Genomic DNA, 26,207 nt, shown 5'->3' with positions numbered 1-26,207 from the left:
AATGTTCTAGAACTATCTAAGTACACCAGGATAGCCTTGAACTCACAAAGATCTTCCCATCTGCCTATTCCTCAGCCTCTGCCTATGTCATTGCCTCAAGAGTCTGTGACCAAAGGGATGCTCCAACAACCAGGTGGAATCAAGTTTCTTTCTGTACAAATAAGATCCAATATTCTGAAAATCTGCTTTGTTACAGTTTAAGGAAGTCAAGCTCTGACATCATAGGAGGTGTGCTTAAGGTATCCAGGGAAGTTTCCTCTTAGGTGGTAATGTTACCATTGCATTTCTACTTAAAGGAAATACAGCATCAGAATTTTACTGAGCGTTTGCATTCAAATTGCCATTAGATGTTTTATGTTATATCTCTTTAAACAATATGAAATCCCCCAACTACAGCCCATTATCACAAGGACTATTTGCAGTCCAGTGTCACACATCTAGAAAATTTTAATAAGACCACCATGAAAAGATCCCACCACCTGCATCCAATGAGCCTCACAGGGACAAGTTTGAGTACAAGAGAAAGATGGAAAGCAATAGCTTGAAGAGGTCTCTGGTTTATCTCACTGTGTGTGCTGCTTTTGCTACAGATTTGGGCACTGCCCTGAGACAACTGTGTTTTACTTAACCCCTTGGGAGTGATATAAAGGTGTTTTGATGAATATTTTCTAACTTGGATATTATTATTTTAATCTTTATGTTTTCAAACTAAGTAACTTGTAGAATTATTGCTTATTAAACAATGCTCAGGAAATACATTTCTTATTAAAACAATTAACAATATGTTATATTTGTATTTTATTCCCCTAGGACCATGTGGGTCTCTGAATTTTATTTATTTATTTATTTATTTATTTATTTATTTATTTTATTTTATATAACTAAGTCCATTTAAATGAAAACATACATTTATAGACAATATTTGGGAATTTGGGAGTCGTTCTTTCCAAACTACTTCCTGCTGGTAAGGGGCGATGTCATGGGAGATTGGAAGAAGATTCAGAAATCCTGGCTGTAGTCTGTAAGGCTGCTTATTCCAGCTGTTTTGAATGTAGGATCACCTGGTACTCTGTTTCAGGTGGTCTGGCTTGGTCAAACCACATTAGTCTAGTAGGAATCCACATCTTTTCATTTTCTGTGGTAACAAAAATAGAAATCCTTTTCCCCAGTAACTTGTCCTTGAACTTAAATTTTGGAGTCAAAGCATTTTTTTAATTTAATTTATTATTTTACATGTGGATCCCAGTTTCCTCTCCCTCCCTCCCTCCCTCCCTTTCTCCCTCCCTCCTTCCCTCACTTTTACCCTCTCTGTCTTCTCACATGCACTCTAACCCCCCTTCCCTCCCATCTCCCAACACCAATTCCATATGTAGGGGAATGCCATCCAGTTGGGGACATAACTGCCTTAATCTAGAGACAGGAGGGTCTCTGAATCTTATGCCACTCATTAGGACATGCTTCTTTCAAATGTATGATCATCTTCAACTTTGTTGTAATAACTATACATTATTTTGTCATTTTTGGTTGTTACCTCTTGAAAGTATGTTCATTGAAAAAGATCAACAGAAAGGCACTAAGTGAGAAATTATATGGAGTAGAGGGTAAGAAAACTAAAATCAGTATAGGTAGATAGAGAAAATAAGTTCTTTTCAATATAGGAAAACAATAAGCAAATATTTAATTTTTTTAAAACACACAAAAATGATGGGAACTGTAAACAGCAAATTGGGAGTATGCAGTGAGGGGAGAGGGAGTTAGGAGAAACAGAAGGGCAGAAGTGGATGGGAGAGGTGGGCTTGAGGGAACAAGAAGATTGAGTCATGCATGGAATGGAGGAGGGCAAGAAAAGAAATATAATAGACTGAGCCAGTATACGTTTAAAGAGAAATCTGGCACTAGGAAAATGTTCAGAGATCTACAAGGATCACCCCAAATAACAATCTAAGAAATAGTTGAGAGGCTACCTTCAATGCCCTTCCCCAATAATGAGATTGATGACTACCTTATATGCCATCTTAGAGCCTTCATCCAGTAACAGATAGAAGCAGAAGCAGATGCCCACAGCTAAACACTGAGATGAACTACTGGAATCCAGCTCGAGAGAAGAAGTAGTGGTGAGCAAAGGGGTCAAGACCAGGCTGAATTTCGAAACCTGCAGAAACTGTTGACCTGAACAAGGGGGTGTTTATGGGCCTCAGTCTGATAGCTGGGAAACCAGCATAGGACCAGCCTGGAACCCATGAATGTGGGTTATCAGGAGGAATGGGAAGGCTGTGGGGTTTCTGGTAGTGGATCAATATTTATCCCTACAATATGAAGGACTTTTTAAATACAGGGAAACTCTCTCAGCCTAGACATGTATGGGAGGGACTAGACCCTGCTCCAAATGATATGACAGACTTTGAAGATCCCCTATGGAAGGCCTCATCATACATGGGGAGCAGAATGGGAATGGGATGGAGGTTGGGTGAGCAGAGGAGGATGGGAGCATGATAGAACTGTGATTGACATGTAAAACCTCAAACTAAACACAAATTATAAAAATTCAGAACACAGTTCTATTGATTGATCCATGCATCCACCCACCTACCCATCCATTCATCCTTCCATCCAATCATTTATGCAACTGTCCATCTATCCATCCATTCACCTATTCATCCATATACCCATGCATCCATCCATTCATTCATCCACCCAACCAACTTATGTGTATGCCTACTTACCCTCTGGTTTAAGTATTGTGATTATATAGCTCATTTAGAAACATAATGTATAATTTAGTACAGATTATAGAGAGCTATTTATAATAGGTAAAACGTATAGTGTCAGTTAGGTTTTCTAGATATATACATATATATTTGAATAAGATAGGTATTAATGAAACCTTTCAAAGACCTACAGAACATGGCATTTTAAATGGTTTAGAGGTTTTCTTAACTGTGAGGCACAACTGCTACTGGCAACACCACTAGTTAGAAAGGAAGATGGACATCAAAGAAACTCGTTATGGAGATTGATTTCAATATGGAAAGATTAGCCATTTGGGCAAGATACTACTCTTCTCTAGACTGTTTGACTTTATGCTGTATAAAGCAGGACCCACATAGAAGTGTCTGCTGATATAAGATTGACATTGCTACAGGGTTCCTATCTCATGGAAGAGTCTCCCAGATATGCTGCAGGACACAGAAAAAATGTGACAGAAAAACTACCAACACAGGTGGGACATGTTGAAATTTCTTGCTTTGCTGAGAAGTCTGCCAGGCACACTATAGCCTATGGGCTGAATAGGGAACATTACAGAAGAACTTCAGGTGCCTGACCAAGTAGTGAGATGTTTCTGTCATTTCTAGAGTTTATACGTTATCCTTCTGTGGTCTTTGATGGATAGTTGAGGTTATGGTTTTCCTTAGCAAGTATTAAAGATAAGTTACATATAGAACTTTAGATTTCAAAGATAGGATAGATGATGGAATATTTCCTTTAAATCTTGCTAAATGTTATTGGACTAATTATTGTTCACTGTGGTTCTTACTTGATAACTGTTTTCTTATATATTTTACTATGTTAAAGTTAAAACCCTTCTTTTTATTTAGACAGAAAAGAGGAGATGATGGGAGTTGTCATACTGCAAATATATTTCTCTTATCTGTTAATGAATACAGCACTGTTGGTCAATAGGAAAGCAAGATAGGTGGGACTAGGACACAAGGAGGAGAGAGGAAGTAGTAGGGAGGAGATTCAAGATGTGGGACAAAGAGAAAAGAATGATGGGCACTTTCTCCTGTAATATAACACCTTCTAAATTGTCTACAACCAGGAGACTGAATGACCCATCCTAATTTCAGGCATTGCCACCAGGGATGTGTCACAGTATCTGAAACTTGGTGAGGTATGAGGGAATCTGGCAAGGTGAAAGTCGGGATTTCTGCTCTGCTATGGAAAAGGATATTTTAATGGCAGAGTTTTGTGCAGCAGTACAAAACATTGCATTATCAGCATGGAGGAAGATTGCTGCTGAGCCCCAGTTGGATCTGCATACTACAAACAACAGAACTACTTTTTATATAAGGATGAAATCTTCACATTCTTGTTACATCAATGAGATTCATCCATGACAAGGCATTTGGACACCATACTTGGTTCAATAATGTTCTGCACACTGTGATGCCATCAACATTGATGGGCAAGTACCTGTTTAATAAATATACTGAGTTCTTTGGCAAGGTATACATGAACCATATTTTAGAATAGGTTTTTCGCGCCTGAGGACCCCCCATACTGATATCCAACCAAGCTTCAAACAGTCCCATACTTCCCAGCAGAGTATAAGTATAGCATTTGCTTACGAAAACTCCCTCATCTCTCTTTCATATTTATTTCTCATTGGCCTTGGTTGGCAGCTACTGCAGGTTCACCACATATTTACCTGATGCCTCCTCAACTGATTGTCCATTGACAGTAATACTGTGAGGACTGCCATTTTCTTCTTCCTTTAGTAAGTTTGTTTACTTCTTTCTCATGATTTTCATATTTTATGTAATTGTAAATTATCCAGATATTAAATCATCTAATTGAGGTGTCAATTGGAAAGATTTCAACCATTTCTTTACAAAATACTCTCAGGTAACTCTTTAGTTTGCTGGCAATGAACTCTTTTCATTCATGAGAGACCATTTGCCAACTACTTCCAAGATTTCTGGAGTGGATGGTATGTTCCTCCATTTAGGCCTGTCCCTAGACATTCAAGTCTATACTACAACAGGAACCTACATTTTAAGTGTTTGTTTCACACTGACCTCTGACACATTTGGCATTGATATATTATAGGGTTCAATAGAAAATGAAGACTTCATTTATTTATTGACTTTCTTTTATTATCTTTCATGATGTTCTGAACTAAATATTTTGCATCAGGGTAGCCTTGATCTCACATTAATATGCTGGTCTCTGACCCTGCTTCAACCACCACGACACACACACACACAGTTTTAAATTTTGTTTTTTAAAAAATATATATTATGAGTACTCCTCTGTGACTTAATTCTCCCAAAAGATGCCTGGGAATCAGAATTTTTTTTAAGTTTTCTCCAGAATACTATGTAGACCAGGCTGTCCTTGAACTTGCAAAGATATGCTTTCCTCTGCCTCCTCATTGTTAGCTTTAAATGCAAGAACCATCAAGACAGAGCTGGAGTCAGAAGTTTTGAAACCATTAATTTTCTTTACACATTGTGTATGCTAAAATAGCCCCAATCTCTTTATATTCCTGGCCCAGCTCTTTGAGTGCTGAGTTTATAGGCATGCACCCTTCACCCATGTGATAAATTTAATTTACCAAAAATGTCAGCACAGACTTCATTGTCTCAATCCATCCATGTCAAATGTTGTTATGAATACTTTGTAATTATAAATAATAATCACAAAATTCTAATAGTGATATCTCTCCATACTCTGTTTTCTGAAAATGGTTAAGTAGGGGCACCTACTTTCTACAAAGTAAATAGTTTAGTAAGGACTGTCTCACTGGGATACCTGGCACCCTAATTTATTCTGAGAACCACGGGATATACTAACAGATACACAAAACTATGATACTTATTTGAAAAGTGTTTATTAAGAAATTTCCAATAACTGGGCTACAGAGATGGCTCAGCAGCTAAAAGCACCCGCTATTCTTATTGACGATAAGGGTTCAATACACATTGAACACCTAATGGCTTACAACCATCTGAGTAAGTCTCATTTCAAAGAATCTGGTGCCCTCTCCTGGCCTCTGCAGAAACCAGCCACAAACAAAGTGCACATACATACATGCCCTCAGAACCTATGAAATAGTGCTGGGCATTGTAGCACACACATGTAATGCTTTAAATGAAAAGAAACCAGAAGGTGAGGGCTGTTGTTCTCTAAGAACCCTTACGTTAGAACAAAACAATCATTACATTGGATTGAAAATTTTGACAACCTCTGCTTCTCAAAACTGCAGGGCATGTGGTGAGTTTTCCTGTTGCTAATTGATTCTTCTTGTTCATTTATCATTAATTTTCTTTCTTTCTTTTTTTTGGTTATTAAATCTCTGTCTATTTTTCTATTTGTTCATTATTTGGAGACAGTGTCTCATTCTGTGTTCCATGGCATGCCTCAAGCTGAGAGATCCTCCTGCCTTTGAGACCTGAGTGCAGGGATTAAAGGTTTCAGGCCCATGTTAATTTTATTAATTAATTATTTTATTATTTAATTTTTTTTGCATCAAGTTTCTCTGTGTAGTCCCATGTGTCCTTGATTCACTCTGTAGACCTTGCTGGGAGGTAAGTCATAGAGATCCACCTGCATTTGCCTCCCAACTACCGAAAATAAAGTCATGGACCACTACTGTCTGAATATTTTTTAATTATACCTGTTGAAGTTTCTCAAAGTTCCTGAAGTTCATGAAGGTCTTGAAGAAGGAGATCATACAGTATGTACTGAAACAGATTCCTTGGACCAAAGTGAAGAAGACTTATAGGAACATCTTGCCAACCTACTGGTGAAGCATCATACAGAAGAACCTTGAGATGTGACCTTCAGAATCTTCCAGAATATCAATAGGAAGGATGCCAGTGATAGGTCAGCAGGAGATTTGCTGGTGAGTTGGGTCAACTTCTTTACCATGAGATTCATGTCATAATTAAGATAATTCTTCTTTAGGCCCAACTCCCATAGGAAAGGCAGGTATGGGGCCCATTTTTCTATTTGAGGAAGTAGGCACACTGGGGTAGATATGTTAGCTCTGATCTTTGAAGTCAAATGAATGAAGGTTTCATGCCCTAAACTACCTAGATTGTAAAACTTCTACCTAGGACATCAGTAATTTTGCCCTTGCATCAAAACTGAATACTTAACTCTAGAGTGACGTGGTCGCTCTGGATTTGGACTGTCAGCAATATGAAACACATGGGGATGAGGAAATTGGCTCTGTCTTTGTAAACATGAAAACCTGACCTCAGAAACCACATAAAAGCCAGGCACCATAGCAAGTTGTCCCTTCGGCATGGCAAGTTGTAAGCCAGCTGAAAAGAAATCTGTCTCAAAACCTGACATGCGGGAGGGGCTGTAGGGATAGCTTAATATTTAAGAACACCTGCTCCTCTATCACAGGACCTGGGTCAGTTTCCAGAAGCCAGATGATGGTTCACAACTATTATGTAACCCAATGGTCAGGGAATCTAGTGCCCTCTTCTGTCTCCTGAAGGCACAGCACTCATATGATACACATATATGTATGCAGACAAAAGAACCATATACATCAAATTAAAGCAAGCCCGTTTTATTTTAATGCAGGGCACCTGAAGAAGACACCCAGTGTTAGTCTCTGGTCTCAACATGTATTGATTCTGTATCCTTCCCCCCATCCACCCACCTATATACTTATAATGCATGTATTTGAAACAAATCTAATCAGTTGTGAAATAAGGTTTTTCATTTTTTATCAAGGCTGGTATGTTTATATCTTTAACAAGCACAGGTATAAAATGGAAAAGCCATTTTTCATTAAATAGCATGGTTTTAAGAGTCACATATTTATTTACTCTTGTATGAAATATCTGGATGCAATTTTCTGATAAACTTAGGTCTGTGGCTACAAAGGTTCTTCACACCTTAGTGTTTTGTTTGCTGTTTTAAAAATGTCTCTGTGCTGTTCTTTTACTCTGACTTGTTCTGGGACTCCAGATGTGAGCTCAGCATTTGGCTTTGGTTCCAGTGTTGTTCACAGTCATTAAATTTGAATGCAAGCTTTGTACTTAGTCCATGCCCTTTACCATGTTTGCTATTTCTCTGTGACTTGCCATCACTCTGAATATGCACAACAGTCTGAATTTGATTTGCCTATGAATTTGATGGTAGAGCTACTCTAGAATATCTTTTAGACATATTTTAATATTTGCTTATATTAAACATTTAGAAAATCATTTTGACCATTTTCTCCTATAGGAAACTCCAGAGGTTTAGTCTGTTTGGAGATAGAAGCAAAGAAGTCTATCCAGCACATACCTCAAGAGGGAAGAACTTGACTTCAAGAAGATTAATCAGTTAAGTCACACAGTAAGCTTTACAAGGGCATGTGTTAATAACAAGTCTAGCTCTTGACTGAAAAGTAATAAGACACAATCAAGAACAGTGATCTTTAAAAATTATGGAGGTAACGTACAGGCAAGAAGATCTGAATCCACATTTCCTGATCTTGTGTAAATGCTGTAGAAGCATGATGGACTACCTACAATTATAACTTTGGCAGGCCCAAGGTCAGGTATCCCAGAGCAAGCAGGCCCACAGAGGCTAGCCCTGTCAGCAGACTCTGGTTTGTTTGAGAGAGCCTGCCTCTCTCTCTCTCTGTCTCTCTCTCACACACACACACACACAGTGTTGGGCTAGAATATATGTCCTAGAAATATCTTAACTGCATTTTAGTTGTGATTATGTGACAATTGATGGCATAAATCTTTGGGATAAATCATATAGCTTGCTGGGTAAGTATTGCTATGTGAATTGTTAATATTTTATTTTATGCATTTTTAAGTGTTTGCCTGCATGGGGTATATATGTACCGCATATATGTCTCTTTGCTACAAGTCAGAAGAGGGTTTTGGTTCTCTTGTAAATGTAGTGAGTGAAGGTAGTGTGCTGGTGGGTGGGTGCTGAAAAATGAACCTGGATTCTTCTGCAGAGAAAGCTCTCTTACACAAATCCCATTCCTGCTATTTAAAGGTGTTATTTTTTTCACTTGCTTTTTATTATCTTTTCTGCATGTTTAATGTATCTTACTGATTACATTGTAATGTGAGACTAATTGCATTTGTAGATTGGATAGAAATAAAGTAATGGGAAACAATATATCTCAACATTGAATGCTTTGTGTTGCCCATTTCTAAAAGATTAGTGTCAAGTGCTAATGATAACATTGTGTTCTGTTTCCTTGTATAATTTAGCAGCTGTTTGAAAAATACTGAGTAGGAGTAGGAGACTAAAATAGCTGTCTTGTGTGTTTCTGCTGGAAATAGTGACCCCCCCCAACATCCCTGTTGTCTCTAACTCAATTGCCAACACTATGGAGCACCTGATTTTACTGGGCAATGGTATTTCTGGCAACAGCACACTTATTACTGCAGTTGAACTAGAGTGGTGTGTAAATCTGAGTTCACTTGCCCTGGATTTCTGTGATTTTACAGCTGAGATGGCAAGAGTCTTAACTGATAGCAACCATGTGCCTTCACAGCGATCTCCTGGTCCGCAATGTTTCAGTGATGCACAAATGATTACACAACATGCCAAATGATGAGAACTATAAAGCCCTAGCAGGAAAGATCTCCAGCCTTCAGGTCTATCTAATGGCTTTTGATGTGCAAGGAGAAGACATGCTAAAGATTCTGAAACCCAGTATACCACTTGAGAGTGTTCACTTTGACAGCTATGTCACTTGTGTCTCAGGGGCTATTGTTGATCTTATATCCAGGCAGTACAGCAAATTTCTCACCCATTTTTTATTGGTAATTGATGTAAGTGACACGTCTGGTTTTCCAGATCTTAGTGACAGGTGCAATAAAGATCAATTGGTTTTATCAGCATGGAGGTGCACAAAGCTCATGGTGTGTGCTTTTATTCACTATAACTTGATACTGGCATCATACCTTAAAGTGTTTCATTCTGGTAAATATATCGCAAGTTTGAAAGTCCTGTCTCAACCCTGAGTGCTCTATCCCTGGGTCCCTCTAATGATTTTACCTGTCATGAGGAAATAATACTAATGGAGCTAAGGAAATAGATATGTAACTACCTACATTGGGTATATTCACTCCAATCAGAAGATCCTGAAATGATTAGGAGGAGGGACACAGAAAGAAGGAAAGTGTGACTTTTATACTTACAACCTCATCTTTTAGATTCTAGTGTTGATGTATTTACTATATTGTTTAAATTATCTATTACTTATACATATGCTTACTTCTTAGCCATTCATCTTAGTATGTGTACTATTTTCTTTTGAATAGAGTTGCTATTCAAATATACTAAGAGAAAATTTTACTTTAATACAAATACATTTTATTTTAATATAAATAATATATGAAAATGTCTTACCTAGGCATGGCATCACAAGTAAATAATCTCAGCTCTTGAGAGGCTGAGGTAGGAAGATTGCCAAGAGTTTGAAAGGGCAGTCTGGTCTACATAAGTGTTCTAGTCCAGCCTGAGATACAGTGTGAGACCATGTTCATAAATTAGTAATAATCAGAGTATAGTGGCACACATCTTAAATCCCAGGACTTCAAAGGAAGAGGAATACAGATCTCTGTGAGTTCAAGGCCATCATGGTCTACAAAGCTAATTCTAGGACCACCAGCGATGCTACACAGAAAAATCCTAACTCAAAAAACAAAAAGAACCAATAAATAGGTAACACAACAAGCAAGGACTGTTTTACCTCTATAGTAACTCTTTCATTGTTTTTGAAACTATTTTTCTTAGCCTGCAATTGTGTCCTTTTAGGTTTTACTTTATAATTGGCCATAGAATTATAGGTAATAGACAGAAAAAGATCCATATTAAAATTAGCAAGTGGTTGTTGGGGAAGATGGCTCACGGAATGAAGTGCTTAATGTGCAGGTACAGGACTAGAGTTCATATATCTGGAACCCATCTAACAGCCAGGCAGCTTGGTGGCCACCTCAAGTCCTCTACTCAGGAACAGAGAATAGAATCTCTCCCTGGGTCATGCTGGCTAGCTATTCAAGTTCTGGTTCAATGTCAAGATCCTCTCTCAACTAACAAATCAGAGAGCAAACAGGAAAGGCATCCAGTGTCACCTTTAGACCTCTACAAGTTGGCATACACTTGCATGCATGCACATTGTGTAAAAAATAAAAACAGGGATTGCCAAACAATCCTTTTTAAAGCTTTTTCTTCTTTCAGGGTCTTAGATAGAAATAAAGCTTCATCATCTTCCTCACTTATCCTTTCCCAGAGGTGACCTCTGTTCTGAGGCTGACACATAGTCTTATGTTTCCTATGACTTCTGATAATAAACCATTGCTCTCAAAGTTCCAGATGTCATGACTGTAGACTATGAGAAGCCATAGGAAATATTTTTTGCAATGAAGAAAAATTCCTGTTTTGTATATCGGGTTTTTTGTTTGTTTGTTTTGGTCCTCAAGACAGGGTTTCTGTGTGTACCCTGGCTATTCTAGAACTCACTCTGTAGATCAGGATGAACTCAAACTCAGATATCTGCCTGCCTCTGACTCCTAAGCACTGGTTCTAAAGGCATGTGCTATCACAGCCCAGATACATACATACATACATACATACATACATACATACATACATATATATTGGGACTTAGGTGGGAAATAAAATGTGTTCCTTATGATAAATCAAATGTCTTTTTTTTTTTTTTTGCTGAGTGAAATACCACTTGACAGCTCGCAACTCTGTGACATTCTTAAGAGAGCATGAAACACCTAGGTAGTCATGACTTTTTATTCTCAATTTGTTTTAAAGGGAAAGGACTGACATGGTGAAATACAAATGTGTAGCTTCTTATGAAGCACTTACCGAGGAACAGAGTAAACCACAGAATAAAACAGAAGAGAAAGACAGATGCCTTCTTCTTATATTTAAGATGATACCATGTGGGCACTCATCCTCATTGCTATTGCTGGTCTTTGTGGCTCTCATCTCAAATGCTTGCAGTCACTGAAGAAAGCATTAATATTTACCAAGGTGAACTAACCGAGGATGATGTGGATTCCCGTGCATAACCTTATTGAGCAGAGCAAGTATCGCTGGGCCTTGGTCAACCTTGGCAAGCAGTCCTGGACCCTGAATCACTCAGTGTCTTCACTAAACCAAATTGTCATTTTTACAGAGAGATACTAAACTTCAATGAAGACATTATGTTTTGTAAAATGTATAATTTCTGTGTCCAGATATGCAAAGTAGGGTCTTAGTATTTTTTTTTAAGTATTGTAAACTAAACAATTTGTGCTGTGTTAAATCAGCTTTATAGGATTATATATGTATATTCTATTTCTTGATCAAAGAAAATAGTTAGGTATTGGTTTTACAAGTAGAATGTTACATTGTACAGGGCTTTCTTGATTAGATTGTTACCAAACCTTAAGGGCAAATAGACAATAATTATCTGAGGTTGCTGCCTAACTTTTTCATTGAGGTACTCTGCTTTTTGGACATTTTTATTCTTTCTTTTTCAAAATGCCGAGCTCAGAAGCCAAATACACACACACACACACACACACACACACACACACACACACACACACACACACTCATAGCATAGCCAGGTGGATTGAATGCAATGCACTGCATCTATGTATTCTGGTAGCATCTCATTGATTTTGGTTTAAAATAGAAGGGAAGGTAGTGTCCCAAATGAGATATCTTTAACAGAAACCTGAGTTTAACTTTTATTAACTATATAATAATTGATACTGCCAATTACCATTCTGAATTTCATATAGTATAAGTTAGATATTGTTTCATCCTTTTTAAATGCATTTATATAAACTGAACCCTCAAATTGCTGGATATTTTTAGGCTATATCCGACTTAAGTTTTTTCACCTCTTACATTCAAGTTAGCTTCTTCAGCCCAGATATCAAAACAGTGGAGGAAGAAATGAACTGTATTCCAGGGAATACTTCAAGGCTAAGTGAAAGCACAGAACTGTAGGCAAACAGGCTTGCAAAACAATATTAGTCATAACATCCTTAACAAGTCACAGGATTCTCTCTGTCAGCATGCATGTCAGCTGGCAAAGAATAGATCTGCATGAAAAAGTGCCCACATGCTGGCTGGATCTGGCCGCTTTGGCCAGCTGGATGCTGCTAGATTGTACTATTTAATGTCGAATTTTGACTTGTGGTAGACAGCTGTGCTGTGTGTCAGCATCCTCAGATGAGGGATGGGAAAAAAAAAAGACAAGGAAAAAAACGCATTTGAGTGAAGAGAGAATGGAAGGGAAAGAAAGGAAACACAAAAGCTTGTTCCATGACAGGTGTGAGTTGCTATGGTACATACAATAATGTTAAGGACAGCCTCCAATAATCAAGTAAGTAGCCAACATGGGTGGCTAGCAGTGCTGAGACCTGGCTGCTCCATTGGAAGTTTGGAAACACAATTTATTTATGGAACAACTTTATATATCTTAAAATGGTTTTACCATCTTATATTAAATGAACTGTTGACAGGCGTGCACTTTGTCCAGTGAGCACATACTATGTGGATTTTATATGCACATCTGTAGTGTGAATCCACTGGCACAGTGTGTGTAAATTCCAGATGTGGTGAGAGTTTCCCTTGTACAGGTCATCAGATAAAGCAACTCCTGACAGAAACTGTAAGGAAACCAGCAAAATGTTTGACCCAAAGATGGATGTTGTATGGTTTATGTTAAATATATATTCTTTTAATCACTGAAGAAAGCATTAAAAAGTGACCATTGTAATGTATTTTATTGTATATGAAACACAAACTGTCGATGTTTAAATAAAACTCTTTGGCTGCAGAGTTTAGAAAGCTTAAGTTTTTTTTTTTTTCACTTTGAGAAAATCCAAGCTTACAAACAGACTAAGTCAAGCATGTTCACACACTCCTATCATCCTAGTTCTTAGAGACAACAGGAAGATTGTAAATTGAAGGTCACTGTCTCAGTTACTTCTCTGTTGCAGTGAAAAGCACCATGACTAAGGCATCTTATAAAAGAATGTGGTTAATTGGGCTCACAGTTTCAGATGGTGGAAGAAAAGCAGGACACCAGCAGGAAAATCTGAGAACTCTTTTCTTCATCCACAAGTAGGGAGGGAGGAAGAACTGAATATGGCACAGGGCTTTTGAAACCTCACAGTCCTATATCTTAGTAACTGTTCTATTGCTGTGTGAAATGACACCATGACCAAGGTAGCTCCTGTAAGTGGAAACATTTAACTGGGGGCTTGCTTACAGTCTTGGTGGCTTTAGATAATTGTCAACATGTGAAAAGAATGGCAGCATGCCAGCAGGGATGGTTCTGAAGAAGTAGCAGAGTTTTTTTTTTTTCATTTATCTATTTTATATAACCAAGTTCATTTAAATGAAAACAAACATTTATACACAATATTTGGGAATTTGGGCGTCATTCTTTCCAAACTACTTCCTACTGGTAAGGGCGCTGTCATGGGTGATTCGAAGAAGATGCAGAAATCCTGGCTGTAGTCTGTAAGTTTTGAATGTAGGATCACCTCATACTCTGTTTCAGGTGGTCTGGCTTGATCAACCCACATTAGTCTGGAAGGAATCCACATCTTTTTATTTTCTGTGGAAACAAAAATAGAAATCCTTTTCCCCAGTAACTTGTCCTTGAACTTAAATTTTGGAGTCAAAGCATTTTTTAATTTAATTTATTATTTTACATATCAATCCCAGTTCCCTCTCCCTCCCTCCTTCCCTCCCTTCCTCCCTTCCTCCCTTTTTCCCTCCCTCTTCCCTCCCTTTTCTCTCTCTGCCCTCTCACATGCCCTCTAACCATCCTCTGCTCCCATACCCCCACCCCAATTCCATATGTAGGGGAATGCCATCCAGTTGGGGCCATGTAGGTCTGACAGGTCATGTGAAGTAGGGACTAGGGCTTCTCTCCTGCCTCTAGATTAAGGCAGTTATCCCAGTCCAAAAACTGGTGTTTCTATGTGAAATAAAAATTTTATTTTAAAAAATATATTCATGAATCTATATAAGTATTTCATATGATATCAATGCATGAATCTATATTTAAAAAGACAGTGGAAGGACAAAAGCCACATGGCAACATACTCTGAAGGGTTGTAAACATCACTTCCTAACAGATGTTTTCCATTGATTCAACCATTGTCTACTTTACTAAGTATTGTATACTGATTTTATGTTTTGTTTATGAAAGAAGATGAAGCAGAGATGGTTATTCTTATATCCTATAATTACACACTCACATTGCTCAAAAGTAATGCCCAATTCAATTTCATGAGCTTTCACCTGTCCCATTATCACTTCAATTAGTCTAAGTATAAGGGAAACTAAATGTCTTATCATGTCAGGCTCTTGTTTCAGGCTATGAACAAACTATGACAGCAAGAATCTGGGTCCCTAGGATTCACAGAGCAGGAGAACGACATTTAGTATGTGATTACTACAGGGCCAGAATTAGCAATTAAATAATGAATTTGATTTCTTGAGTTGCAAATTTTAGGTCAGATATGGAACAATTTTGCATGTTTTTATGCCCAATGAAATTAATAGTATTTTGGGAATCAAAATTGCTAATACAAAGTAAAATACTGCTCCAGGGAGAGAAAGAAGAAAGTGGGTTTAAACAGAGATTTAAGGATGTCAAGTTTACAAAAGTTTCAATATAAAACTTGATTGTAGATAAATACCAGTCATTAGTTCTTTTCAATTTGCTGAATCAAGAAATAAAATGGGAATGAAGAAGAAGATGTACATGTTGTAAAATTCTAATTAACAGAATAGAGGGAAAACAGTGCATTCAGTACAAAGCTTTGCTTTCTGTCTGGAGCAGAAACACCTCCTGGTCACTGAATGTCCCCATTGCCACTAGGGAACCATTCCAGTCATAATCACACTGCTGTGCTAGAGAATGAGTTCTTATGCTGTTCCTTTACACTGAAGCAAAATATAACTGACCAGGTGAAAACCACTGGTTGAATACACCGATAGGAAATTCATTAGTTAGGTCTCACTCTCTATTCCTATCAGTATGCAAGACCAAGAACATGAACACCAGTCTGAAGATACTTGAACTCCCTACCTCAGAAAGAGGTATCTCAAAGTAGTTACATCATGGCAGCTCTCTCAATGCAGCCCATGGAAAACAGTCAATATCTTATATGTTAAGAATAAAATGACAGGCATGGTGGTTCACACCCTTAATTCCAGCACTCTATGGGCAAAATCAGGAATATCTCCAAAGTCAATGCCAGCCTGGTCATCACAGCAAGTACAAGGGACTACACACACAGACCCTATCTCTAAGAAGCAAGCAAACAAAATTAATCAATGTATAAATAGTTAAACTGAGAAAAGAGGAAATATATAAAAAGCCAGTCAGACTGACAGGAAGGGAATAGGGCTCTATGCCTACTGTGTGAGCTGAGAACCTCAGCTGTCACCAGAATGTACTGTAGAAAAATAATATTCCAGCTGTCAATTAATCACCATACATTGAGCATCAGAATAGGAATGCCTGTACCTACTTTTGCTCTCTCTCTCTGTCTCTCTCTCTCTGTCTCTCCCATCTCTTTCACCCATCACACACAGCATACACAAGCACACTTGTTTTTGAAGTGTTAAAACTCGTCAGTGAAATAAGTTAAAAAAAAAAACCCTGAAGTTCATCATTAGGCAATATTCTGGCTTCTTTAAACCATATGTAAGTTTTTAAAGTCTCTTATTCTTCATTTTTGGTCATTCATATCTAACTGCAAAAAGTAGGGTACATATTTTATAAGATAACCAAATCACAAAAACTACAAATGCTTTACATCTTTTTATATAATTTATGTCTGCAGATAGATGCATTGTTGTTCACTACTCCCATGTCTGATGAACACATGCATGTCTGGTGTACTTGGAAGCAGAAGTGGCCACTGGATTCCTTAGATCTGAGTGCTTTAAACCCCAATATGGATACTGAACTCTGGTTTGACGTAGCAGCAAGTCTTAACTACTGAGCCACCATCTCTCCAGCCATAGACATTTCCCCCTTGAACCACTGAATTATTGGTACAGTAAAAAAGACTAAATTATGGAATCATGTTTATGGAAACCTGGCTGGGTTTTTGGTTATTTATTTTGTTTTGTTTTTTTTTTGTTGTTGTTGTTTTGTATAATCAATGCCAAACAAGATTATTTATTCAATTGAAATTTATTTGATTAAATATACATTACCTCTTCATTTGTCTAAAACCATAGCGAACACATTCCAGGTAAAGATACAAAGCATTCCCAGTTTAAGATAGACCAATAATAAAATTACATTTATAAAACTACCATAATTATGAATAGGTAGTCCACCTGAAAAATACTATACAGAATTAAATAAAATGGAAAAAATTACCAATAAGATTCAGAGTTAAATCATCCTTATTTACAAAATGCTATTCTGTTACCATTTGATTTGAGGAACAATATCATCACATAGGAACAGCAGTTACCTAAACTTCATCTAAAAAAGAAAATGGATGCCGAGGAATCGGTCAGGTCTCCTCTGTCTCCAGATGTTCCAGTGCAGGCTGGAGGTTCTGGTGCAGGTTGACTGGAAGTAGGATTCAAGTCAGGAGAGAACTCATTTCTACTTTGAGATGTAAGAGTGGTGGAAGAACTCGAAACTTGGGGAAAGATAAGATGGAAATCCCCTTTCATTTGCACACATTTCTCCCTGTTCCAAGAGACAGGAAAAAGACAGTGGGAGTTGAAACCCTGTGCTGCACCCTTGTTAAACCACTAGTTCCAGCCCTTATTCTGGTATCCAAACATTCATACCACAATATTTGATTTGCCAAATAAATCTTGACATTACATAATGGACATTTTAGCTACAAAGGACTAATAATAACATCACAAAAAATTTCAAGGGTGTTTGTTACTGGCAGCAATGCAAGATCTCAATACAGTGCAGACTTACTGGAAATAAGCTTTTCAATACATTAAAATTTGAAACTTAACATTCAGGTCATTGATCTCGACCTGATATCCTATTTGAAGCATTTCCTGTCAGTGCCAAGGACAACCTTAAATCCCCTCCACCACCAAAAAAAATCAGCCCATGGCATGCTCACAGAAACTTAAGACTAAAGGTGAGGGCACAGAGCAGACAACTAGGACAACTAAGCTAGTTCTTGTCTAGTATTGGAAATATGATTTTCTGTGTGGAAACATGTGATTCCAAAGGGGGAAATTATACTGTAAAATCAATAAATTACTTTTATTTTAAAATGTAAGGGTTGGAAAGAATTTCAAAAATTCAATAAATGACTAAATATGATCTTAGATTTTGATTAGGATCATGTGGGAACCACTACTTAGGAGACATACTTAATACTTTAAAACAATTTAGCCAGTAATCATAAGACAAACATCTAAGTAATTATTTTAAATATTTTTTTTATTTTAAATATTTTAAATATACTCTTATATTACATGAAGTACACATATACTTAACATTAAAAATGCTTGTAACTGAACATTGGTGGCACAGGCCTTTAATCCCAGTATTTGGGAAGCACAAACTAGCTTTCCAGTTAAGGCTCCAAAGCTATAGGGAAACCTCCAGCCTTGGGGAGAAAAACAAAGCAAAACAAAAACCTGCTTATACATTCAATGATCTTTTAACCTATCATATTACAGTTAAAATTCAAATTCAAATTTGCCTAATATTGATCAAGGTGAAGCTTTTACTTCCCTTTGATGCTGGACAGTAACCTGTGAGCCATATAAACCCTGTCCCTCTCAAGTTGGTTCTGGCTAGTGTTTCTCCCCGGTAAAAGGAACCTAACTTGATGGAAAGCACAGATAAGCACTGACACAAACACAGACCTTTAAAGAAAGCCTACATGGCATTGGAAGAAACTGCAGGCCTTCAATATCCCTGATTGGGACATACTGTTGAGGATCTGCACAGGTGTTTCCTGGTGGAGGACTTGGTGGGATCTGTCCTCTAGGATCACCTGGTAAGGCAGGGCCTCCAGGGCCTCTAACCTTGGGAACAAGTGGGAGGAATCAAGCCATGGCCAGCTGGTTGGCATTCAGCAGGGACATAGTTGGGCACACTTGCCTTCTGTAACAGAGAAACAATCAGCAGTAAGTAAAGACATTTCATTAACAGCTCCTTTCCTGGGTGTGTAAGGCTAGAAGAAAGCAGTCCATTACATTCTAGAAAGGCTGGGGATAGGCTCAGTATCCCACAAAGGTGCAGGAGCTGCTTATTTGTTATTCTAAGTAGTTTTACTGACTTCACTCTCTCCACACCTCTTCTCATCTTGCAGTTGAAGTTCTAGCTAAGGCATTAAGACAACAAAAGAAGATCCACGGAATACAAATTAAAAGTAACAAATCAAACTTTCACTATTTGCAGATGATATGACAGGTTACATCAGGGAATACCTACCACTGATAGACACCTTTACCAAAGTGGCAGGATACAAAATTAACTAAACATATAAAAAAATTAATCACTAACCCTACTATATACATATGATAAAAGGGGCTAAAGAAAGGAATCACAGAAACATCTCTTTTTTTTTTTTTTTGCATTATCCAAGAAAAACATAAAATAGCTTGGGGTAATGTCAACCAAACAAGTGAATAACTCTATTTAATAAGAATTTTGAATCTTTAAAGAAAAAAATTAAAGAAGATACCAGAAAATGGGAATATCTCTCATGCTTTTGGATAGGTAGGATCAACATAGTAAAAATAGTAGTCTTTCCAAAAGTAATCAACAGATTCAATGCAATCCCTATCATAAACCCCAGCACAATTCTTCACAACCTTGAAAGAACAATAGTTCTTCCTATGGAAAAACAGTAGACCCAGGGTAGGCTAGACAACGTTGTGTAATAAAGGAACTTCTTTCTGGAGGCATCACTTTCCCTTTCTTCAAGCTCTACTGTAGAGCTATAGTCCTGAAAACAGTTTGGGAGACTGTCACAAAAATGGATAGGAAGACCAATGGAATCAAATTTAAAACACTGATATTAACTCATACATCTACCAATACCTGATTTTTGACAAAGCAGCTAAAGTTATACAATGGAATATAAAAAGCATTTTCAACAAATTGTGCTGGCATAACTGGAGGCTGACCTGTAGAAGACTCCAGATCACCATACATAATACTTAAGTCTAAATATATCAAAGAAAGACCTCACCATAAATCCAGCCACATTGAACCTCCCAGAAGAGAAAGGGGGAGGTATCCATGAAAAAATTGGTACAGGAGCCTGCTTCCTGAACATAACTCCAGTACCACAGACTCTGAGATCAACAATTAATAAATGAAATCTCTTGAAATTGAAAAGCTTCTTTAAGACAAAGAACACAGTCAACAAGACAAAATGGCAGCCCACACAATGGGAAAAGATCTTCAACAACCCCACATCTGACAGAGGGCTGATTTCCACAATGACAAAGAACTCAAGAAGCTAGGTACCAAAACACCAAATATTCTAATTAAAAAGTATGGTACAGAACTAAATAGAGACACCCTAAGAATGTGTTCAAAATCCTCAGACACCAGGGAAATGCAAATCAAAAAACTCTGAGATATCATCTTACTCCTGTCAGAATAGCTAAATACAAAAACACAAATGACAGTTTATGCTGGAGAGGATATGGAGACTGTAGTAAATTCTTCCACTGCTGGTGGGAGTGCAAACTCGTACAGACATTTTGGAAATCAGTATGGTGGTTCCTCAGAAAAATGGGAATCAGTGTACCTCAAGTTTCAGTAATTCCACTCTTAGGCATATACCCAAAATATGCACACTCATACAACAAGGACATCTGTTCAACTATGTTCATTGAAGCATTATTTGCTCAACTGAAGAATGGATGGAGAAAATGTGGTACATTTAAAAGAATGAAATACTATTCAGAGGGAATAAACAATGTAATCTGGAAATTTGCTGGCAAATGGAAGGAACTAGATGGAACCATCCTGAATGAGGTAACCCGGTCACAAAATGACAAACATGGTATGTACTCACTCATATATGGCTTTTGGACAGAGCAAAGGATGGCCAACCGACAATCCACAATGCCAGAGAAGCTAGGAGACAAGGCGGACCCTCAGAGAGACATACATGTTGCCGTGGAGAAGGAGAAATGGGCAAGATCTCCCTAGAAAATTGGGAGAATTGTGGATGGTGGGAGTTAGGGAGAAAATGATGAGAGAGGTAGGCATGATGGAACAGGAAGATTGAGTTAGGGAAAGAATAGGGGGAGAGCAAGAAAGGAGACATTATAATAGAGGGAACCATAACAGGTTTTAAGAGAAATCTGGCACTAGGGAAATGCCAAGAGATCTATAAGAATGACCCCAACTCACAATGTGAGCAACAGTGGAAAGGCTACCATAAATGCCTTACCTTGGTAATGAGATTGATAACTAACTTATGCCATCATAGAACCCTCATCTAGTAGCTGATGGAAACAGAAGCAGTACCCACAGATAAACACTGAGCCAAACTCCTAGAATGCAGTTGCAGAGAGGGAGGGATGTTGAGACAAGGAGTGAAGGTCAGGGTACAGAAACTCACTGAGGCAGCCTACCTGAACAAGGGGAAACACATGTACCCAAAACTGATAACTGGGTAATCAGCATTGGACCGACTTAGACCTCTAGAATGTGGGACTCAGGTAGAAGGCCCCGTAAGTCTAAGGGGCTTCTGTCAGTGGAACCAGGATGTATCCCTGGTGCACAAAAGGTCTTTGGGTCCACATTCTCCATGGAAAAATATTCACTTAGCCTAGAGCCAGGAGGGAGGGCCTAGTCCCTACTTCAAATAATTTGACAGATTTAGATGATCCCACCTGGAAGGCATCACCCTCCCAGTGGAGGGTTACGGGAATAGGATGGGAAGGTTCCCAAGGGGGCATGGGAGAGAGAAGGATCAGGGATCAGTATCTAAAACAAGAAAAATAATAAATATAACTAAAAAAAGATTCAAATAAGATTTCAAGGGAGAAAATCTGAAATCGTGTACAGCATCTAAACAAGCTTTGAATTTCATGTAAATGTTGTACTTCTTTTAGGGCGATATATTGGGCTTCTTTCTGTTTTTTATCTTAATATTTTTTTTCATTAACAGGAATGGGTGTTTTCCTACATGTATATCTTCATACTATAACATTCAGTTTTCTGGAAGGATACAATAAGCCTTCAGATCCCTTGAAACAGGAGGTAAGAAGGTGCTGGCAATTAAACCCAAGTTCTTTAGGAGAGCAGCCAGGGCTCTTAACCTGTAAGCCATTTAGCAAGCCTATGTGGATTTTTGAGACAAGATCTGCTTATAAGGCCCACACTGGCTTTTAATTTACCATCTTTCTGATGTAGCCTGCCAAAATGCATGGATTACATGGACCATCAAAATTTGTCTTGTGATCTGTACTATTTCGCAGAAGGTTACAAGCCAACAATGAGAATGTTAACTCTAAGTACAGGTATATTATATTAATATCATAATATCACAAAGTAGAAGAGCTCTCACCTTGTTCTAATAAAACAGAGGAAACTAGTTGTGGATTCTTGGGTAGAATTCAGTTTCCAATACTTACCCCAGGGTCTGTTTTGGTGGCATTCTTCTTGTATTCCAACGTGGAGGATGCTGGCCTATCTAGACAGGAAAATCAAATCAGGAGAACTTCATGAGTTCTCACTTTATCCCACGACTGTTTCCAGATCCAAGTGACCCTGACATGTTCCACTCCCCCTGGCCAGTACAGAGAACAACTGGACACAAATACAATAGTATTCCTCATTAGGGTCCCCAAAGCACCATGAGAACCTTGGAAATTTCAATAGGACAAAAGAACATTCGTTTGCAGTGTGCTGGTGACCTTTCCAACAGGCTCTTAGGTAATCGGACTGAGGAGTAGCCTAGCGAAGAACTCAGGATGAAGCATCTGCTTCCTCTGTCTATGTGTGACAGCCCTTAAAATATATTTTTTTAAAAAGTACCCTTATAGATAACAAATACACAATGAAAATTTAAATGGTTTCATTTTATACTTAATGTGATTTTCTGTCATACCTACAGTAGATACACATCTTTCCCACCTTCAGAGGGTAGTGAGTGATAATTGAAGAGGTCCTGGGAGATTCACTCAACTAAATGAAAAATGATTAAATAAGCTAACTAATAAAGAACATGAAACCAAAATATTTTACTGGTTGTCTTACACAAATCAACTGACATTTTCCTGGCTAAAATCTTTCACTACTACACTGGATATAAATAAATGGTTTAAAAAGTTGAGAAGTAAAAAAAAATCAAAAAAAAAGTTGAGAAGTTTGCTATTGAAAAGAGTAAAGTTTGTATTACAACCCTTGAAGGAAACCCTTCAAATGGCAACAAAACTAACCTTAACACATTCATTAGATGACATACATGAAACATGACACAACAAGAAAGGGCTAGAGAAATGTGTTTACAGGGTAATGTTATGGGCTGCTCTTCCTTAGGACTTATGCTTAATAGCAAGCCACTACACAGCAGCACACAACTATCTGTAACTCCACTTCCTGGGGCACTGATGCCCTATTATGGCATTCTGTGGAATCAAACACACATGTAATACACAGAAATCAGATGGTAGAGATGACAGATTAATGGGATACCTACCAAAGAAAGGTGCTAACGGGGAATACAACCAGGCCAAAGGAGAGAAGTGACTTATAGTGAACTGCAATGTGGATGTTGTCAAGGAAAAGAATATAAAGCTATGACAACTGAAATGGTACTTGTCTATTACTTGAGTAACCAAAGGGGACATTACGATGTAAAACCAAAAATTATTTTTATTTAACAATGTAAGTATATAAAAAAATTTCAAGGACTTCAAAAATAATTATGTTGGAGAGGATGTGGAGGAAGGGGGAACACTCATCCACTACTGGTGGGAGTGCACACTTGTACAGCCATTTTGGAGATGACTATGTTGGTTCCGCAGGAAAATGGGAATCAGTTTACCACAGATCCGGCAATGCCACTCTTAGGCATATACCCAAATGATTTACATCCATGAAACAAAGACATGTGCTCAACTATGTTCATAGCAGCATTATTTGCAATAGCAAGAACCTGGAAGCAATCTAGATGCCCCTCAACTGAAGAATGGATAGAGAAGATGTGGCACATTTACACAATGGAATACTACTTTACAGGAAAAAAAACCAATGGAATCTTGAAATTCACAGGCAAGTGAATGGAACTTGAAGAAACCATCCTGAATGAGGTAACCCAGTCACAAAAAGAGGAACATGATATGAACTCACTCATATATGGAATTTAGACATACAGTAAAGGATCACCAGCCTATAATACACACCTCCAGAGAAACTAGGATACAAGGAGGATTCTAAGAGATTCACTTAAGGTCCGTCAGAGAAGGGGGAAAGGGACAATGTCTCTGAGCATTTTGGAAGTGGGGGGACAACAGTGAGTGTAGAGGGAGCTAGGAGAAAGAGAAGGGGAGGACAGGAAAGCACGTGGGACTTGGAAGATTGAGTCAGAGGAGCAATAGACAAGAGAGGAGAGAGAGAGAGAGAGAGAGAGAGAGAGAGAGAGAACCATAAAAGAGGGAGCCATTAAAGGTTTGAAGAGAAAACTGACTCTAGAGAAATATCCAGTGACCTACAAGACTGACCTCAACTAACAATTTGAGCAACAATGGAAAGGCTACCATAAATGCCATTTCATGATAAGGAGATCAACGACTAACTTATCATCCATCATGGAGCCCTCATCTAGTAGCTGATGGAAACAGAAGCAGACACCCACATTTAAACACTAAGTTGAACTGGAATCTAATGCAGAGAGGGAGGACAAGACCAGACATCAGAAACACACAGAGACAGCTGACCTGAACAAGGAGGAGCTAATGGGCCCCAGACTGATAGCTAGGAATCCATCATGGGACTGAATCAGACAGCCTGAACATGGGTCTCCAGTTGGAAGGCCTGGGCAATCTAAAGGACCTTGGTCAGAGGAACCAGGATGTATACCTGGTGCACAAATGGACTTTGGGGAGCATATTCCTTTAATCTGGAGGCAGAAGGGGAAGCCTATTCCCTACTCTAAATGACTTGACAGATTTAGGTGACCCTTCCTGGAATGCATCACCCTACATGTGGAGGTGGGGTGGTGGGAGTGGAGGGTGGTCTGAGGAGATGGGAGAATGGGAGAGAGGCAAAGAGCAAGTGAGGGAGAGGGAACTGGGGTTGATATGTAAAATAAAGAAAGAAACAAACAAACAAATAAAAATTGTATATCTCCCTCTTTAAAAAAATTAAAATATAATCATGTGGGAACTGCTATTCAGGAGTAATACTTGAAACCACTTTTAAATAACTTTTAGAAAACATATAACTAATTATTCAAATAATGGCCCCAATGCATTTCTATGAAATGAAACACACATAATTAAAATCTAAAAACTACTTGCATCTGGGCATTGTTGATACAGGCATTTAATCCCAACACTTGGGAAGCAGAGAGATGTGGATTTCTGTGAATTCATGGCTAGTCTGTTCTACTGAGTGAGTTCCAGGGCAGGCTTCCAACATATACAAAAACTTTGCCTTGGGGAGAATAAAACAATCAAACAAAAATACCCCACAAACAGTCTGTACATTTACTGATCTTCTGGCCTATCACAGCACAGTTCAAATTCAATGTTCCCTATGGTGGATCAAGGTGAAACCTTGACTTACTTTGTTGATGGAATGTATCTTTGAACCATGAAAACTGTTTCCCCCTCAAGTTGGTTCTGGCCAGTATTTCTCCCAGTAACAGAAACCAAACTTGAATAAAAGAACAGATAAACATTGACACATGCAGGGACCTTTAAAAATGCCTACCTGGCACTGGAGAGAAAGGTGGGCCTGCAAAGTCCCTGGGTGTGATATACTGTCCGGAATCTCCACAGATGTTTCCAGGAGGAGGTGGAGGCAGGATTGGGCCTCTTGGATTCCCTGGAAAGGCAGGGCCTCTAGGACTTCTGACCAAAGGATCCAGTGGAGGAATCACGTCATGACCAACCGCATTGCATTCAGGAGGACTAGAGTTAGGCAAAGGTGCCTTCTGTAACAGAGTCACAATCAACAGTAAGTGAAGCTTCTTGATTCATAGCTCCTTTCCTGTGAGTGTAGGAATTATAGAAAGCCTGGGAACAGGCTGAATTTTCCTCATGTGTGTGAGAGCCACTTATTCACAGTCAGAAGTAGTTTTACTATCTCAACAGAAAGCTTTATGGATGGAACTAATCATCTACCTAGCTCCACCACAAACACAAATACAGTAAAAGCAGATCAAAACAGACACTTTTAAAAACAGATATACACCAGGATATGTTGGCACAGGCCATAAATCTCAGAATTTGTCTATTAGAGAAAGGTGGATATC

At 38.3% G+C, this 26,207-nt stretch overlaps 1 pseudogene; it reads left to right on the top strand.

The window, feature by feature from the left end:
* The first annotated feature begins 7,954 nt into the window (after positions 1-7,954).
* LOC127214550 (F-box only protein 33-like) lies at positions 7,955-11,984 on the top strand (annotated as a pseudogene).
* Positions 11,985-26,207: the final 14,223 nt, after the last annotated feature.

The sequence above is a fragment of the Phodopus roborovskii genome, unplaced genomic scaffold (assembly GCF_943737965.1).
Source record: "Phodopus roborovskii unplaced genomic scaffold, PHOROB, whole genome shotgun sequence".
NCBI classification, from domain to species: domain Eukaryota; kingdom Metazoa; phylum Chordata; class Mammalia; order Rodentia; family Cricetidae; genus Phodopus; species Phodopus roborovskii.
This window is presented reverse-complemented; position numbering and strand designations above follow the sequence as displayed.